This window comes from Parasteatoda tepidariorum, chromosome 9 (genome assembly GCF_982258835.1).
Source record: "Parasteatoda tepidariorum strain Cologne lab strain chromosome 9, Ptep-v5.0, whole genome shotgun sequence".
NCBI lineage: Eukaryota > Metazoa > Arthropoda > Arachnida > Araneae > Theridiidae > Parasteatoda > Parasteatoda tepidariorum.
In genome coordinates, this window is record NC_141763.1 from 65888630 (window position 1) to 65903072 (window position 14443).

General features: G+C 26.3%; 1 protein-coding gene across 1 annotated transcript in view; it reads left to right on the forward strand.

Annotated features, from left to right (window-relative positions):
* Window positions 1–2234: 2234 nt before the first annotated feature.
* LOC107457418 (uncharacterized) overlaps window positions 2235–14443 on the forward strand; it is a 79364-nt gene continuing 67155 nt past the window's right edge. The window contains exon 1 of the mRNA XM_043044283.3: window positions 2235–2492. The gene's annotated coding sequence lies outside the window, so the exon portion shown is untranslated. The remainder of the gene's footprint in view (window positions 2493–14443) is intronic.

Here is a 14443-nt window from a genome sequence, read left to right on the forward strand (position 1 = left end):
TGCATTATAAATCAATTATATTTCTAGATAATAACATTGCAATATATTTACCATTATATTAAAATACAAATGCATTCACATTACAATGCAATTATGTCATAACACAAATCCACATTTAAAACAATAACAATCATTTTGAACTTTAGTTATTGATGAGTTTGTACAACAGCTTTAAAGAGCATAATTTGAATTTTCTATTCTAAGAGATTTGGTAGATGAATCAAAGATCACACTGTATAAAGAAATAATTAATTTTTAACTAGTTCATTATAATGCAAGTTCAGAATGTATATTTTATTTGCGTGGTTAGTAAGACATGTTTTATTTACTGTAAAATTAAACAAAAGAATTTTTTACAATAAGAAAGATTGCCTTGTTTCATTTTCAAGGATAGTTGCAAAAAATTTGGAAATACAACTTAAGTTGGTAAGATTTCATTTAGATATTCAGTTAAAGCAAACTGAAATGAAACAGGAACTATTGAAATATAAATTTAATCTTATAACAAAGCTTTCGTATAGTCGCAAATCACTTATTTACAAATGATAAAAGGATAAATTAATTTATTAGACACAATTTGATTGTCATACTACTGCCATGATTGCCATGTATTTGAGAAGTATACTCGCCTGATAAAAAGTAAATTGCTTAGTTGTTAAATACAGAAGCTTTTTTGTTTCAATCATTGAATTATTAGCATTCAGAAATTTAAATTTATATTCCTAGCAAAACTGTGAATTATTAATTTACAAAAGAAACGTTAATACATTTTAAATAGGTTTTCTTTTATTACGTTTTGTCTTTTTAACGTTAGAACTTTGACCAATCAAAATAACAACTTTGAATAAAAAAAAAGTAGCAGATAAATAAATGACAAAAATAAGAAAATGATATAAAAAATATTAAAAACTATACTTTTAAGTTAGATTTTCATCACAACAAAAACAAAACAAAACAAAAATTGATTGCATCACTTTTGAACGACGTTTGGGAGATTTTCGGTAATGCTATGAGTTTATTACAATAGTGATGCGTCATATGTTTTTAAATTTTGGTTTGGAAGGAACTGAATTAATTTTTTCACTTTGAATAAATTTCACTTTATTCAGAGAGTTTAAATTTTTCTAGATATTTCCGAAAATGCAATATACCTTTGTTAATAATTAATATAATATTTAAAATCAATTAAATTTAAAATATTAATCATTAGAAATTAATAAGCATAAGATGAGGAAAAAAAATTTTGATATAATAATCAAGATATAAAATATGAGAGGATTCAATTTTATATATCATAGATTTGCACACATTATTTCCCCAAAAGTCAAATTTTTTATATTTTCCTTTCTCTTCGTTGATTTAAATTGATACGAAAATTAGTAAAAGTGTATACTTGCATAGTAATTTATAAAATATTTCTAAAAAGTTCATATTAAGTTAATCAGTACTGATTAAGATTTTTAAAAATATATAAAATAAAAACAATTACCATCTGTTCGATACTAAACAGAAAAATCGCTAGACAAGCTATAAAAAATCAGAAAAATCACTTGACTTAGTAATCAAATTATAGAAAATCATGAAAATCGCTTGACTTGGTAATCAGATTATAGAAAATCATAAAAATCACTAGACTTAGTAATCAAATTATAGAAAATCAGAAAAATCAGAGAAATTAGTAATCAAACTATAGAAAATCAGGAATTTAATGGTACATTTTATAGATTAGTACACATTGTTTATTTAAAACTCAATGCTCTTATGTTTTCCCTTTTATATGTTTTTTTCCATACAAAACTTATTCGAATGACAAAAAAGCAGTTAAATCGATTCAGTTGCTAACAATTACCATCTGAAATAAACTTAATTAAAACAAATCTTCTGACTAAATAATCAATGTATAGAAAAATCAGGGATTTAGTTTCGCATTTTTTAGATTAGTACACATTATTTATTTATAACTCAATGCTCATATACTTTCACTTTTTTATGTTGTGTTTCATTTTAAACTTATCGGAATGACATAAAATCAGTTAAATCGATTCAACACCTTTGAAAAGCCACACCTAAAATGAAAAAAAAAAATCCTTTTTTTTTCCAGGTCAATCATTTTTAAAGCCAGCACAGCTGAGGTGTTTCCAAGCACTGCTTAACCTGCAACTTTGGACAGAGATTTCTACCAGAAACAAAACAGTGTAGGTGTATCGATCGATGACGTCATCGAGTCACATGTCGGAAAGTGGGCGTGGTTTCTGGAACAGAATCCGACCAGCATTGTGGCATCTAGAACTCTATAAAATTTGTTGCTGTTCGCGCTTTCAGTTGTTGGTCGCCCACGCCAACACTACACGTGACAATCACACATGTGAACTAGGATATCACACATGAACTCTTGAAAATCATGAACTCTTTTTAGAGTACCAATCCTCAAAAGAAAAGAGCGCAAAATATTTTAACTCCATGCTGTGTTCGGAATTTCGAACATCTAACAGGTGATAACATATTTCTTTACGCATGCTTTTAGGATTAAATCATTCAGAAGTTTATGGCATCGTATTTCTGTATGAAGATGTTTGTTTAATTATTTTAGTATTTAATAACAAATTCTGAATGTAAATAGTTGCAGGAAACTTATTCCTCATTTCTAGATTTGATATAGATAATTTTGCTTAATTATATTAAAAGCAAAATATCTTACTCTAATCAATGAATTTTTTTTAAATACTATAAGATGCAAGTTTTGTTAGTTTTTTTTTTAAACAAATTCCTTTTTAAAAAATATTTTATATTAACTTAATGTTTTATTATCATTTGCGTGCATATCGTTCAAATATTAAAGATTAAAATAATTTTTTTAGCAAATTTATATGAGTTATATATATATATATATATATATATATATATATATATATATATATATATATATATATATATATATATATATATATATATATATATATATATATATATATATATATATATATAAGTTAATCAGAATTAAAGAGATACTATCAATTAGTTCATTTTTTAATATGTAGACAATTTGTATAAGGTTGTTGTACTAAGTAATGTTTTGTTGGTTTTTACTTTAAAAATATTTTCGTAATAAATATTGTGTTAATTTTTTTCCATAAGGCATAACGTTTCTATGTTTGTTAAATTAAATAAAGTGGAAAATATCAAAATAAAAATAAATAATTAAAATATTAATGCATTTTTATACGATATTTTAATGTTATTGTTCTATGCAGTTTTCTTTATGGACATATAGTGATTGATAATTTTAATTAGAAAAATTAATTGATTATTCTAAATATATAAGTTATAGAAAAAATACAAACTTCAACATTAGTCTTAAAAAACTGAAACACATTACTCAGAATTACTAGAATTTTGATAAATGTAATATTAATAAAAATATTTAGTAAAAGTTGGTTTTAATAGAATGATTTTTTTAAAGAAATTAATAGTTATATGTATTCATAGACATGAAGTAGTTTTTGGTATTTCTATAGCAAGAAAAATATTGTAAAAGTAATAATTTTACAGATGCAATTGTTATATGAATTGTGTGTAAGAAATCGTTTCTAAGTATATAAGTATAGAAAAAGAAACATAAGTATAAAAAAAGGAAAAAGTTAAAATAATTGTTTAATATTTTAACTAACAAATCAAGAATGCATTTTTTGAAAGAAAATTTTTAAAATTGGAAATAGCTTTAAGATATAGCAATAAAAATAAATTTAAATACCTAGAATGTTTTTCTTTTAGATTTAAATTAAGTAGTATGATCAATTCCTAGATCTTAAATAGTTTTTATTATTAAAATAACAATAGATATTGTCAAAATAATGATTTTGTTGATGCAAATATAACATCAATTATTTAATAACTGAAAATATTTCTCAGGAAATATTTTAATAAGTAAAAAAGCACTAAATATATACAGAATATATTTAAATAAGTAAAAAAAATTTAATCATATAAATAAATAAAAATTTATCATTTTTTCATATTACAAATAAAATATTCGAATACGTAATTTGGAATTAATAGAGATTTTTAATAAGGTACTGCAGTAAGAATAAATTTCAATTTAAGATGGGTTTTTTTTTTCAATGCCCACCTGGGGAATGACCTTTCATCATACAAGTCATCTGAAGGGCAGATTTGTTGGCCACTTTTTTAGGGGTACCATATTGGGCGGCCCAACTTTGCTCTCACAGTAAAGACAGATGGTACAGAGAATGAAAGAACATCCATGCCTTGCCTGGGATTCGAACCCAGAACCTTTCTGATGCAAGGCCAGTTACCAGACCCCTACACAGATCGGTCGGCTCAATTTAAGATATTGCAGCATAGAGTTATCTTTTTTAAATTACATATTATAATTAGTCAGAGCTCGCGCTAAGGACTTCAAATTATTAGCCAGTAAATTAGCTAAATATCAAAAATAAAACTTCTTAACCAAAGAAAAACTTTAAAAAAATTTAATGGTTGATTTTTCACATAGAAAACTTCAAATCAAAATATAAATTTACCATTAATTGAATTATTTTATTAAATGCAAATTTAAATGAAGAGTCATTTTTTAGTTGGGGAGTTTGCAATTAATCAGAGCCTGTGCTAAGGACTTCAAATTATTAGCCAGTAAATTAGCTAAGTATCAAAACTATTAGCAAATTTCAAACTTCCTAACCAAAGACAAACTTTTAAAAAATGTTATGGTTGATTTCTCACATAGAAAACTTCAAATCAAAATATAAATTTACAATTAATTGAATTATTTTATAAAATGCAAATTCAAGTGAAGAGTCATTTTTCAGTTGGGGATGAGTAGCGACGAAATGAAGAAGAGAGAAGATGAAAAATGTAGCTGATGTCTTTGAGAGAAAGAAATAGGAATATATTGAGGTTAATTTTTGATAACTTCTCTGACTAGAGCAGTTATATACTTGGGCAACATTATGTTATTGTCACATTATTATATGTGTTATTTTCCCAAGAAAACATATTTTCTGCAAAAATGTATTTTGTTGTTGTTTCTAATTCCCAAGAGGTCCATCCCAATTAGACCAATTCCATAAGTCCAAAAATGTTCAGAAAGTCTAAAAACAGATGAGGTTTTGAAAAAGCCTCGTTGATCTTAAAATCGATACAGTTTAGAATATGCTCGGGCGAAGACTGAGCAGTCCTACATTTAGTGCAAAGTCCAAAAGTCTTTTGTCCCTGAACATACGAGAGACACCTCAAGTGACCACTTGCAAAGCGAGATAAACAAGTCTGCTGGCTTCTAGGTTCCTCAAAAAGCAAGGCACTTCCAGGTCATTTTCTGAAATACCAACTATGCGGAGGAGAAATCCTCCAGAGGTCCATAAACATTTTTGAACTTTGCAAAGACCTCATAGAAAGTGGAAGGTAAATGTATGGAAGATAATATGCATCTTGTTACGAGATAATCTGCTTTATTGACACTAACTGCAGGAAAAATTTTCATCTTGTGATATCGCGTGATCTGGCAACGAACGTAGTAATCTGTATTTTACAGTAGTTAGTCTCATAATATGTCTTGTTGCGTACATTATCTAAACTTAATATTAATTCTAGATGTAGATGCTTATATTACGCAAATATAAGCATCGATGTATATAGGAATATAAGTATACGTCGTAAATAATATTATACGACGTATCTAACGGAAACTATAATCGAATAAGAACAGGATTTTTTCAAAAAATTCCATTTAAACTTTTTTTTTCACTGAGGAAAATATAAATTGTTCTTTCTGGCAGAAAAATCTTTCTCCGAAACCCAATTTTTTTGACGAATTTACGATTTTATCGTATTTGGCGAGGTGTCGAATGCATAGCTCGGGCTTGGATTAATTATAGACTTGAAATAGTTTATATTACAAAGATAACAATAATTACTGTTAAAATAGAAATTTTTTGAAGCGAATGTAACAATAATTATTTATCTCCAAAAAAAATAATTTTACACTTTTTTTTTCATTTTGAAATTTTGTCAGAAAACAAGTATCTAAAATAGAAACTAAATTTTTAAATAAATAACTTTCCCCTATATTTTGACAGTAGATGAAATCAATTTTTTATTCAAATAATTTTATGATTTTGAAAAACACATAATTAGCTCTAAATGAAACTGCGAAACATGACAGAACCAAATTTTTTGAGTCATTTTTATCAGGCTTATGACTGATACCTATTCATTCTAGTGTCGTAATGGTCCTATTCCAATTTTAATTTTTCTTTCTTATAACGGTGCAGATATAGTAAAATTTAAAAGTAATTTAAGCATAGCATATGCGAACTGGAAAATAAACTAGAATATTTTTTCAGATTTTTTACTTTTAACATTTCATTACATATTTTTACATTATGAATTTTAATACTCAAATATTTCCAATAATTCTTATTCTTTCTATAGCAACGTGCTTTATCATTTTGAAATATTATGACCGTTCTGCTTAAAGGCTATTGTTTTCCCATATTGTATGATATGAAGTCGTAGCATTTATACTTTCTAAGAGTAGCAGTTTTGAATTAATTTATAAATTTTACACAAAAAAGTTACTTTTAGAATACTATGTTATAGTATTAAAAAGTAATTAATGTCCCTTACATCAAGTAAAAATATTTCCATAATCCTTCCTAATTTTAATACTCAAATATTTCCAATAATTCTTATCATTTCTATAGCAACGTGCTTTATCATTTTAAAGTATTGTGACCGTTCTGCTTAAAGGCTAATGTTTCCAGATATTGTATGATATGAAGTCGTAGCATTTATATTTTCTAAGAGTAACAGTTTTGAATTAATTTTTAAATTTCGCACAAAAAAGTTACTTGTCAATTTACTGATATATTGAGCTTAATATGCTTACACAAGCCTATAAATTTTTTACAAGTCATCGTTGAGTCATCATAAATTAGTTTGTTTCTCAAAAAAGTAAATTATCATTTCGTATATTCGAAGTTTTGTACTTAAAATAATCTATAAATTCTGCATAAAAAAGTTATTGTAGGCAACTTGTTATCATGAGTGTTGGGAGTAATATACTAACGTTTATCTATAAATTTCACAATTTTTAAAGAGTTAGTGTTGAATAGTTTATCGTTATTAAAGTTTATTATTATGTCTTATATTAAGAGCGAAGGTCTTAAATTAGTAAATAAATTACGCAACTTTTAAACAGTTATCGTAGGAAAGTTTTTATTTACACCCTTAAAGGTCATTATCACTTATTTTACTCATTAATAAAATTGCAAATACGATATAAAAATAAATAATCCTAACCCTCACCCTAGCACACTGGACCAGCATCCAAGATTTCATGGCCAAAATTAGTATTTCGATAAAATTTGTTTCAAAATTTGAGTTTTTTATTTAGGGGATTTTATGAGCAGGTAAATTGAATTCATAGTTGAAATTTTGAAATACACTAAAACTACCCCCCCCCTCCCCCCAAAAAATGGCGGCTGAAATATGGCGAGCAAAAATAAAAAAAAATAATATAGTATGTATAAATAATTAAATATAGCAATGAAAATATAATAATTTTCGTAATTTTATGTTAAAAATGTAAAGCAAATTAAATTTCCGAAGTAGTATTACAAAATAATGCGAATTAATTACAAAATAACGCTAAAACATGAAGAAGTAAAAACATAATTTTTGTTTTTCGGTAAATTTAGTCCACCTTTGTAATACGGGCAAAATGGGGCAGGTTTTTTCGAAAGAAGAAACATCAAAGAAGACAACAACAAAAAAGTTTAGCTAATTACCTCGTAGAACTTTTTGGAACTAAGTTTCGAAAGTCATTCAAACATTATAAAATGTCAAATGATAAGATATAAACTATAAGTTTGTCAAAGAGTATTAACTAATCCAACAAATTGAAAAATTGTCCTATAATTTCAGACTAATTACTCTGATGAAAATGTTACAGTAAGGTGAAATTCCTATATTTCTGAACTAAAAATTTTAAAGTTACATTTAAAAAAAAATTAAACATATTTTTCATTACATTGTACTCTCGTCGGTCCAAAAAGTAAATTATAATGTTTGGAATGATTATGAACACTTAATTTGGGCTATATTAAAACTGCCTATACATATTTTAGTTGAAAATTTAATTTTTGACTTTTGGCCAAAGATCATGGTCTTCTGGGCAACAGTGCATTGGCCAAATTATTTGCTTTAAATACACCTTTTTTTTTCTCTTTAGAATAATAATTTTGCATCAAATAGACCATGTTAAGAAATTTTTGGCTTACAAAAAGCTCTTTAAAAATGTTAATATTCCTAAAACTTTATTAGCATTTCAGAAATTGTTTGAAATTCGAGCATAAGTTATAATGTATTTCTTAAGAAAAATTTACAAAGTAGAGTCCGCCTACCTTTTATCATTATCTTTAACCTAGTAATGAAACACTGCTGTTTTTAGGTTTGGTTTTTAAAATATCCATAAGCTTACAGGAATATATTTATTGATTTCAGTAGTTTTTAGGATTTATTTTTTTATACACAAAAAAAGCATAAACAATAAAATTCAACTGATGTAGAGTATTTTTTCCCCATTCTTAAACAAACGTAGTTTTGTTTTGACTTTTTCACAAAAGTGTATGTATGATTAATTATTAATTAATTGGTTTACTTGAGAAAAAAATATCAACTTGAGCTTATACAGTTAGAAAGGTTTTTATGAGTTATACATTTAACTGTATTTTTTATAATTTATAATAATATTGTATAACTTTTATTAACTTAATTACCTTTTATAATATTATATACTTTTAATAATATATATAACTTATACATTTAAATAAATTTATATAAATGTCAGAATATACTTTAAAAAATCAAATAAATGTCAGCTTATATGTTAAAAAGTCATATAAATGTCAGCTTATATGTTAAAAATCAATAAAAATGTCTAATTTTAAGTTAAAAAATCATATAAATTTCAGCTTATATTGAAGAAAAATTATATAAATTTCAGCTTATACTTAAGAAAAATTATATAAATTTCAGCTTCAATATTGAAAGAGTTTCATATAAATGCCAGCTTCTACATTTTGAAAAATGTTCTCCAGTTTCTCTAATTTTGGTCTTGGGGTTAAATTGTTTATTACTCTAGTGAACCAGTAAAACCTTCCTGTAAAAGAGATTCTCCTCTTTTGGCCTCGTTATATCAGGAAAGAAACTATCTTTCTTCAAGCCGTGACTTCTTAAATCTCTTCAGTCCCTAGGCCACTATTTGAGTCTGAAACTTTGGGTATATATTTCAATTATATCTCTTTTCCCCCTGCTTATTCTGAATGTGGTAGTGATGTAATGGAAGCGAGGCAGAGATGCTAATTTGTGAATTCTTTAGAATGCAGCATTGTCTCTTACCAGAGTCTTGAAATATGAGAAAAGTAGAATAAAATTTTATTTAATATCACATGACATTTTTTTTATAAAAATCATTTCCGAGTGTTAAAAAAAGAATTTTTGCTTATTTATTTTTTATTTGGGAAAAAGTGTATTGAAAGAAACTATAAATAAATAAATAATTGAATTTTATTTTCCATTTCTTCGTGTTTCTTTTTTTTTTCCTCTTTAGTTTAATACACTTATAAAAAGGATATTACGCGCGGTTTTTTTTTTTGTAATTACATGTCTGGTTTAAAAAAACAACAACCCATAATTCTGATAATAAAGCCAAAACATACGGCATTTTAAACTATTCATTTGGTAATTTGTCCCTTAGTATAGTAACTGTATACCGAAAATTCAGATTTTTAAAATTATCGTTTTGTTTACCACGTCAATCCCTGCTCTAAGTTATCCTGATAAAACTACTAAATTTTATAACATTATATTTTATTTTATAAAATTAATTTTATTTTATAAAATTATACTTTATTTTATAAAATTACATTTTACCAAAATAAGGTTCTTCAGTAAAAAGTTTCGAGATCTTTGGTATTCCTATGCAGCCAGAAACATGATTTATCATATTCTGGTAGTTTCAATAATATTTTTTCCCTCAGTGTACATATAGCACATTTGATTCCCGGCCAGAAAAAAAAATATTTTATCTGTCTGTTGTTTGACAAAGAGTCTTATTTTATTTTATAACCGTCATAGAACAGTCGACCTAATTTCGGATTTACGACTACTATTATTCATCTCTGTAGCCTTGTGATTTTTAACCCAATCCAGAGGCCAAGGGAACTCCAGGATCAAGAATTGGGGGAAATTTGCTTTTGCGGAGGACTATTTAATGGGACTGACCCACATTTACGTTACACGGAAAGAAAAACCACGAAAACCTCCCACTGTGAGTCGGTTGACTCGGGGATTCTAACGCATGATCCGTTTATTACGGAAGATATTTTACATCAGACTGTGGTCGGTGTCAGCCGGATGCGGAATTCGTATTGACCAGGCATCGTTGAGATTTGAGCATGGTTCACCTCATTGGAAGGCGAATGATCTATCCCCTGAACCGCCACGGCCAACGAGTTGGTTGGCCAGTTTTGGGGTACCTTAGAGGGAGAATCATTCCTTCTGCCGAGGGTTGACATTATGATGGAATGTCTCAGATCATCCTCAGGAATTTTTAGATCATTCCCAGACCAATAGTGAAGTGTGAAGCTCTAGTGTAGTGTAAATTACTACTATAATTTAATCAGTATCAAAATGAGGATCAACATTTTTAGCACTTATTGCTGAAACATTATTAATACATATTTTGCCATTTAGCACTAATCAAAAATTTGTGAAAAATTACAAATGAAGAAATACTGAAACGTATCTTAGATTAGGAATGCTTATCCATTCATTACAAAGTCAGTGTGGAGATAACACTGACATTATTTTAAGAGATTTTCTTGGTTCATTAAGAAATGAGAAAAAAAATCACTCGGGGTGCGTAGCCAAATTACTCAACAAAAAATAAGCACCTTTTAAGCACTTTTCAAGCACTCAAAAAGTATTTTTAAGCACTTTAAAAATATATCATAATTAGGCAGGGTTGGAAAGTTTTTGACAACTGACAGTGTTATCTTGTTTTAACCATCATGTCAAAAAAAAGAAACCATTTTGGCATTGTTTTTGACAATCGTCAAAAATCATGAAATTTTGAATCCTGTGAAGCGAATAGCGTTTTCATACGCTACGGACTAACAATGCGTCGAAATATATTAGGGTTGAATGAATTGTGAAAACGTTGAATAGAACAATGTGAACTGAGTTCTTTTGCGGAATTCGGAGTGAAAATCAACATAGGAAAGGGAAAATTAAGAACTTTTTAAAAACACCCAATGAAAAAAGCACCTTTAAGGGCTTTTAAATAACGAAAATAAGCACATTAAAGCACTTTTTAAAAACGCTACGCACCCTGTCACTCCTTAGATTCCCTCTACTTGTCTACATCCTAAATGATTAAGCATATTTCACATAAAAAAAATCTAATATTTCCTTATAGATATTTCAGAATATTAAATACTTGCAATTAAAATATATTTTATAAATGGAAATTATAGATAAAAATTAAATATTAATAATTTAATGCTACCGACTTTTAATAACACTTTTATAGAAGTATAATTAAATTTTCATTCCAAATAAAGTCATTCCTAAGAAACATAATTAAATTTAAGTGTTATTGTTATCTTTAAAAAAAGTTAATTACAGTAAAAAAGAGTTTTAAATTAAATTATTCTTAAAGCATTTTTTCGTTTCCTTTTCCTTCACTTACCAAGGTGGATTTTATTAAAAAACAGAGATATTCTTTATTCGCGAAACGAAACAATGAATAAAGGTAAAATCGAAATGTAATATATTTGGAAACAGCTTATATATTAATCTAAAAACTTAATTAAAAAAATAAAGTTTTTTGGTTGGATTCTCAAGCTTTAATTAAATAATTCTCATCCTTTGGTTTAAAGAAAACAAATGATTTCATCAGCATTTGCAAGTTTTTTCAAGACTTTTGTGTTTGTTTATGTATATTGTTAATTAAATTTTTAAATCTAGAAATCTAAAATGAAAAATTTAAATTTATTTTATCAAAATGAAATATATATTCCTTTTTTTAACTCAATGTCTTTTTAAACTTAATATTTGATATATATTTATTTTTAACTAAGTTATAGTGGGAAATAAAAATACGTCTTTTTAGCGGGCTAAAAAAAATGAAGAAAAAAAAATTTTTTTCGGTTCAGCCTAAAATAAATCAAATAATTTTAAAAAGTTACTCTCTCTAAGTTAAAAGTGAGAACTTTAAAATGAAAAATAAAAATTTATTTAATCAAAATGAAATATATTCCTTTTTTTAACTCAATTTCTTTATTCGCGAAACGAAACAATGAATAAAGGTAAAATCGAAATGTAATATATTTGGAAACAGCTTATATATTAATCTAAAAACTTAATTAAAAAAATAAAGTTTTTTGGTTGGATTCTCAAGCTTTAATTAAATAATTCTCATCCTTTGGTTTAAAGAAAACAAATGATTTCATCAGCATTTGCAAGTTTTTTCAAGACTTTTGTGTTTGTTTATGTATATTGTTAATTAAATTTTTAAATCTAGAAATCTAAAATGAAAAATTTAAATTTATTTTATCAAAATGAAATATATATTCCTTTTTTTAACTCAATGTCTTTTTGAACTCAATATCTGATATATATTTATTTTTAACTGAGTTTTGGTGGAAAATAAAAATACGCCTTTTAAGTGGACTAAAAAAGAGAAGAAAAAAAATTTTTTTTTAGGTCCAGCCTAAAAAAAAATCAAGTTATTTTTTAATTTTTTAAAAAAACTTTTTGTGGTTTTGCTTGAAAAAGTAAGAAATCTAATATTGGATGTAACTTATAAAAAAAAAGAGTTGTTAAAGTTGTTTTCAGAAATTATGCTTATTGTGTATAAAGCAGGGCTGATTGTGCTCCGGAAAAAATCTGGATTTCCGGATTTTTCGTTAACCGTGATCCGGAAGTTTCCGGAGATCGAAGGTTCAGATGTTTAAAAAAATCGGTGATCACAAAAGATTTCGGAAATCAAATTTTCAAAGGTTGAACTTAAAAACGAGTTTATTTTATTTGTTTATAAGAGAGCTACTTTATAAGCTTATATTCAAGATTAATATTAATTTTTTATCAGTATAATCATAAACTCAAGAAAGAAAGACATATTTGTAAATTTCAATTGCTTCTCCAGGTCATCATAGGTATGTGTAAAATTTTAAATATATTTTAAGTAAACTAGGAAATATTGAGAAAAAGGAAAAAACCTTGTTTAAATTTTTTTCTAATTTTTCGGTTTAAACTTTTTTATTTATTTATTTTTTTTTACTCAAGAAATTTTCCGGAATTTTGACTGGGGCTCACAATTACCCCTGATAAAGTTTATCATAAAATGTGTTGCAATAACTTTTTTCTGAAATTTTTTTTTTAAAAAAAAGGCAGGTGAGAAGTCAGTGGTTCATTTATTTAAAAAAAAAATTAAAAAAAAGTTTTTCAACACCTTTAAGATAAACTTCATATAAAACGAACATAGTATCTAGAAAATTACCTCAAACTGTATCAACTTATTCTTATAATTTACATCCAATATTTTATTTCCCACTTTTCTTCGTGCAAAACCATAACTAATATATTTTTTAAAATTATATTATTTTATACTTTTTGTCCTAGGATTTAAGCCTTTTAAAGAGTAATTTGGGCACTATTATTTTACAACATTTCTCATATTTGTGTATTTAGTACAAATAGCACAGTAAACCTAAATTTGAGATTAAACGTGTTTGTATAGTGTATAACAAATGAGATAGGTCATATGAATCGTATTACAGGTTATATGTATTATAGGTTATATACATAACTGTTGATACTAAATTATTATTAAAGTCATTAATGAAATATTTTATAGACGAACCACAATATAGAGCATAGTGAAAACATATGAATCGTGATTGCAACACTGGCAGGATAGGGGTCCAAATCCCAGATCTTCGCATTACCGTCACGATGAGCTGTGCGTGCAAAAGTTTAATCTGAATATAAAATAATACAAGTATCGAAACTTCACGATGATGTAGGGGATGGGCAAAAATACTGATTAATCGTAAAGAAAGTTGGAAAAAAAACCAATGGAGGCATAAATTTTGAAAGACGTAAAAATGTATGATGATAGTAGAAGTTCATTACAAACGTGGTGCGTTTTACAAGTATCGTTTTAAGTGCGGCAAAAAAAAAATTATTTTATCATTTTTTACTTCACTTTAAGAACGTGATTTTTAAAATTTTTATTTTATTTTAATAATTTTCTCTTAAGTTTTATTAAGTTTTATGCCTACTAGTTTGCTTATGCCGCTAATCATGTCAAAAGTTTAATTAGGGATACATTTTACCTAACACACACACACACACACAC